This window comes from Pogona vitticeps, chromosome 1, assembly GCF_051106095.1.
Source record: "Pogona vitticeps strain Pit_001003342236 chromosome 1, PviZW2.1, whole genome shotgun sequence".
In the NCBI taxonomy this organism is placed as follows: Eukaryota; Metazoa; Chordata; class Lepidosauria; order Squamata; family Agamidae; genus Pogona; species Pogona vitticeps.
In genome coordinates, this window is record NC_135783.1 from 158,146,396 (window position 1) to 158,152,809 (window position 6,414).

Genomic DNA, 6,414 nt, shown 5'->3' on the forward strand with positions numbered 1-6,414 from the left:
CAGTGTTCTGACGAGGAATAGGGATCTCGTAGCAATCAAATGAAGGGTGGAGGGATAGCACTCTTTTCTCACAGCAAGATTTCTTCATTATTTTCTTCTGGAGTAAAGTTAAAGCTGCACAGTGTTGTTACAATCAATTCCTGTGCAGAATGCTACAGGGATGCACGTAGAAAGTGTACTGTAGAAGAAACTCCTAACTGCACCACATTGTCAGAAACATCAGCCCCTCATGTGGAGAGGCCACCACGACAAACATCTCTCACCCCAGACTGTTGAGTAATTAAAATGACAGGTAGTGTAACGGCTGTCATGCTCCCCTCCACATACTGTATATGGGCTCACATACTTCCTTAATAACTGCATAGAGCCTGAGCCTCATCAGAGACATTATCCTCAATATGGGGACAATAAACAGTATGGATCTGTTTACTGTGAATTGCACAGTGTTGGGCATAGTTGCTCATTCCTAAGCAACTAAGAATCTTATTGCATGCTACAGCAGTTTCAAATGGTAAGCCATTTTTAATAGTGTTGTTACCTCCCACTTTCAATAGCCTGTTAAGTAGTATAATAGGAATACTTGAACTGAGCTGCGAACATGTACTCATACCTTTCTTCAAAACAAGGAATAGCTCCACGTGAGGACTGAAAAGATCGCTAGCAAAGACACCACCAAGAGGAAACAATGATTATGCTTCTTACATGAATTCTAACCCTGGCGCATTGTGGAAAAGAAGCGTGTTTAACAAATGAATAACATTATATTTTTAGTATGATGTAAACAAATCTCTACTGCACTAAAGCAGTGGGAAGGCATCCAGTTAATGCAGGGGAAAAAAAGGAGCTGTGAAGAGTGCACAAAGCCATGGTTTATACACACATCATCCAGATTAGAGGAATATCGTTACCAGCCTGAAAAAAATCCCTTTTCACATTACTCAAGAGCAGAGTGAAAAATGACACTGCCTTTTGGAGCAGACTTCATTATCTTCCACTCATGGCAGCCAAAGTTTCTCTGACTTGAAACAAACAAGGCCTCCTTATTACTTATCAGAGCCCAATTAACTTTATCTTGTTCATCTGAGCTCCAGCTGGGGCTAAGAGTTCAGCAGTGCACACGGAGGATGATAAAGAGGCTGGAGGTTCAATGCTGCATTTTAATCATGGTGTTTGCAAAAGAGCAGGGGCGATAAACCATCCCCAAAGAACCCAATCTCTTTGTTTCCAGTTCAACAAGGTAAGCACATCACAATCGAGAGATTCATGGGGAGGCCTGGCCAAAAACAGCATAGAGAGCAAGAGGCAAAAGGAATGGGTGCTTTCATCATCGTTTTTGGACCCTGTTTGTCTACTTCCTCTCCTGCTTGCTGTACAGCACAAATAGAAACATGCTGGTTTGTAGGAGAACAGGTGGTGGGCAAGGGGAAGGGGAGGAAGGAGGGAAGGAAGGAAGGAACCACAGGACTTCACCTCCCGATCCACTGATGACTGCAGTTGCCTAAGCTGAGATCTTGAAACACCAAGTTGCCTCCTGCCTGCTCTCCTCCAAAAGAAAACAGCCAATATGATTCTTTCTCCTAACAATTGTGACAAGACACAAAACAAAACTTGGGTATGTTGGGATCACAGCTTGATAAACTGTGCACTACTGCTATGCCCAGATGGTCATTTCAGGAGTCCAATGGTTTTCAGCAATGCCACTCTGTTATTGAGAAGTCTAGAAACAATTTAGTGAGAAATAAGTGTGAATACAATCAGACCCATTAAATTCAATCAATGGAAGAATTAGGACATCTATAATTTTTTTCCCACCGACAGCTATGACCAATGCTGCACATCTACTCATAGAAGCATATATCACTGTTCAGGTGTTACTGACCCCATTTTAATCAACACATCAGTGAAGGGCACTTAACTCCACCTCTTTCACAATCATTTTCCTGAACTCCAGGGCTGCTGGCCGAAGCACATCAACCAGGGGATCGGTCATATTCAACTTACTGGGACTGAGTAAGCATGTTCATTTATTTATTTATATGTTTGTTTGTTTATTTATTTATTTAACGTATATACCACCCACACTACCCAAAGGTCTCTGGGTGACAGATAATCTCTCCCCCTTATCACAACAATACATCCACAACAAAAACACGCTGATCACCATCATCACTCTATCTCCTGAAAAGGACAAAAGCTGTTCCCACAGCTGTAAATACTCAACTATCCAACAAACGGCAACGGAGCATGGCCAGAGTTCCTACTCCAGTCCTCTGAAGATGCCGGCCACAGAGGCTGGCTAAACGTCAGGAAGAACAACCTTCAGAACACAGCCAAAGAGCCTGAAAAACCCACAACAACCACCAGATCCCAGCCGTGAAAGCCTTTGAGAATATGTTGTCTCTGAGTGGCTTACAACAATTAAAATACAGTTAAAAAAACAATTAAAATACAGTTAAGATATATACTCTAAAAAATTGCCATCAGGACCTAGTTTCTTCACTTCAGTATTAATTCCCCTCAATCAAGCCTTTATCATAGGAAACAGTTATCCTTTTCTTAAGTCTTACATATATCTGCTGCCACAACAGGCGGTTATAGCAACTCAGTGCTTAAAAAATAAGAAGAACTGGGTGGGGGAAGAGGGGGGGTTCTATCACTAATTGCTGTCCATGACAGCTAAATAGAGCTTTCATTTAATATACTTCCAAATTCTACATACTGGGGACAAATGTTTGGTATGATTGCAGTTTTACTCTTATTCTAAACTGCTCTTGAACAGAAATGGTAAAGAGTTTTGTTGTATTCTTCTAGAGCCTTTTTTACACCTCTTCAGACTCAATGCAGGATGTGAACCTCTCCTGAAAAAGCTCACATTTATGAACCTTACACAGCATTCTGCAAAAACAAAATACACACAAAACCATGCACCCAAAGAAACAAAAAGCAATATAATTGATTTGAATTTAGGTCAATGGGGAAAGCTGTACAAATTAGGTGAAGTGAGCAAATTTCATAAGAGAAGTGTAAACGCACACAAATTTCAATGTGGGTATAAGAAGAAATGAAACTGAAACTTGAGAGAGTTCATATTTCTGCTCTTGATTTTTTTAAAAATAAACTTAAAGTACATCTCTGAAAACCTGTGGGAGAAAGGCAAGTTAAGTCCTGTCGTTTCAATGGGGCTGATCTCAGTATGACCAAGTCTAGACCCATTAGCAACCATAAATAACAGTAAAGGTGTGACACTAATTAAAGACAACAAAAGAGCTATGCAAGTTTCTCTTAGTGGTAGGGTCCCATGACTTGTATATGGACTTCTGATTTCATTCGGAAATATATTACAGCAACTCTGGGTTTAATCAATGGCAGACCAACGAAGACATGAGATATATTACTTCTTTTGTTCCTAGAATCTTGATCCCTGCCATGTGCCAGAGAGAGATATTATATACATTTCTCCCATCAACAAAGCTGGGGTTAGAGACAAAGAACCTCTGTGCCGTTCAAAATCTGTATATAGCTCTTATATCCCCAAAAATGTAACTACAAAGCATAAACAGTTCACACACACACACACACCACACACACACAAAGAGAGAGAGAGAAAGAGCCCCTAACTTGCCTCAGCTTCCAAGCTTGCCTCAGCACCACCACCCGGATGCCACATGGAGCTGCCATGACAGGAGAGGGGACCAGCCAGGCCACTGGGATTAGACTGGGGGCCACAGCACTGCCAATAACAGGGCCCACCTTTGTCAGGCTACTTCATAGAGATAAATAGCAGCACAGTATTTACTGAATGTGTGTGTGTTTCTTCATTGAAATATTTATTATTTATTGAAACAAAAGTGCATGACCAAAACCATTCTGCTCAGATCCATGCAATTCAAGGAAGAAGCATACTCTTCTGTGCAGTCCTGGGACTCAATAGCTTTCTCCATTTTCTACAACTTTCAATACTTTTACGAAATGGCACGTTTTTAGTCACTCACTGAAAAGTCCAAGATGAGAGTTAAAGCAAATAATTGAGCAACATAAGATACTCCAGAATACATATTTGTTTTTCTGAGCCATTATTCCATGCCTCACGTGGCAGCAAAGGGCACCTGCCAAAGGACAATGGTCTTTAAGCAATCAATAAATGGGCAGAATCCCACAGAAGCACACAGACTGAACACAACTATAAAGGAATGGATTCACAAGAGGACATAAAGGGAACGGTGGAAGAGCAGTTGCAAAGAAGCCTGTGTTTACTGAGTATTCCAGAAGTAAATCTATCACTGACAGTTTGTCGTAAAGTCTCAGGTGTATTTTCTAAGCACCAGGAAATATTTCAAAAGAATGTTTTGTGCGGTTAATAAAGGGGAGGTATTTTCATCCAAAGCTCAGCCACTCCTAAACACCAAATAGATTTTTGTGGCTTACAAACATCCAGTTTAGGTGTATTCAAAAGTAACACCTTGCCATCAGGAAAAGTATTTTCATCAGGTGTTAGGTGCACCTCAGTTTGGAATAACAAGCCATGTGATTCAGTTGCTTAATTGCTATTGGTTGTGACAGTCCAACCCTACTATGTCGTCTCTGGAGTTCCACAGCGTTCAGGAAGAATTTAATAATTTCCCTCTTTGTGAATTTAGAACAGCAGCTATTGTTTTACAGTCAATCAGTTTTCAAGCATTCACTCCAGAATTTGTTGTGTTAAACTCCTTTTCATTCCCTCCTGTTATGAAGGTAGCTAAGAAATAATGTGTGTTCGGCACATGATACCCAAGTCCCACCATGTTATTTTGGCATATGAGGTAGAAAAATCCTCAATTCCATTCCCCGACAGAAAACAACAAAGCAACCAAAAGCAATAATCGTTCAAATAATTAAGAATCTCCTGCCCTTCTGTGACACCCAAAATCTGCTCTCAGAGGCAGCTGCCTCAGTCCACCTAATGGTAGACCAGGCCCTGACACAGAATCAAAAATGGTGCATGAGAAGCACAACGCAGTACAAATGCTGGTTTGTGCTGTGATGCATGGTCTGTTGTGGACACTGAAAATACAGGGGGCATAGGAAGAGAACGAGTTTTACAACACAAGCCAGCAGTTTATAAAATTCAGATTTAAAAAAATTAATCAAAAAGGCAATTATAATAGCTACTTGTTGGGGTGGGAGGGGCAAAATAAATTGAGAAACGCCACTGTTTCTTTTAAAAAATAACTATAATGGTAAGAAATGTTGTCTTTATGTGTGTGTTGGAACTATGACAATAACCAATTACTTTTACGAGTGCATTAGGACATTTTAATAGGGAAGTTTTGCTTCTATAAAACACAGTGCAGCAAGAGGTTGCAACCTTTGTGGAAATTCCTAAGAATACTATAAATAAGTCCCCTTAAACGTAAGCCCTATTCAGCTGTTACTGTTGCCCTTCAAAGCAACAGAGAACTGGAGAACAACCAGCCCTCTACCTTATGTCCAGGCGTAGGAAATGACGTGAATGAAGAGGAAAATTCCCCATCGACATGGAGTCTTTGCTTGTAACTCTCTGAGGAAAAAGTATGCTTCATAAAGAAAAACTTTTAAAATCCTTCACCTTTTATTTTAGCACCACAGAGAGTTGAACGGAAGGGCTATAGCCTGTCTCCCACTTGCACCAATCTAGATTTCACCTTTTCGTTTAAGGAGGACAGCAAAAAGCCAGAACATGTCCAGAGGAGATGTTCCAAGTGTTTGGAAACAAGTCCTATGCAGCACCGTTGGGAATGTGGGCATGTTTAGCCTGCAGAAGACTGAGAGATGATAGCCAGTCTTCAAATAATTGAAGAGCTGATGCATGAAAGATACAGCAAGCTTTTTTTTTTCCCTGCTGCACTAGAGAGTGATGGACTAGGACTGTAGAACAGGGTTCAAATCTCCACTTGGCCATGGAAACTCACTAGGGGGGTGGAACTGGTAAAACTATTCCTTAAATATCTCACTTACCTTGACCAGTCACTATAAATCAGTTCTGACTTGACAGCACAAAGCACACGGACCAGGGGGTAAAACCCAAACAATCGATTCAAAGGAGTGAAAAAGAGATATTGACTAAACATTAGGGAAAACGTCCTGGCAGCAAGCACTGTTCAACAGTGGAATGTACTCCTCAGAAGACAGGGGACCCTTCTTCATTGGGCAGTTTTAAACAGAGGTCAGATGGCCACTTGGCAGGGATGCTTTAATTTTTCATTTCCTCCTTTTCATTGGGGGTAGAGTAAATGAGTCTTGGTTTCTCTTCCAACCCTGCATTGTTGTGATTGCATAATTTCCCTTGCCTTCTAAGCTTAGAAACCATATACTTTTAGCTGAGAAATGTCCTGAGGTGCTACAGTATGTCAATGATAAAGCTGCCTTATTCAGCAGCCTCTTACCTATGTCATTTAA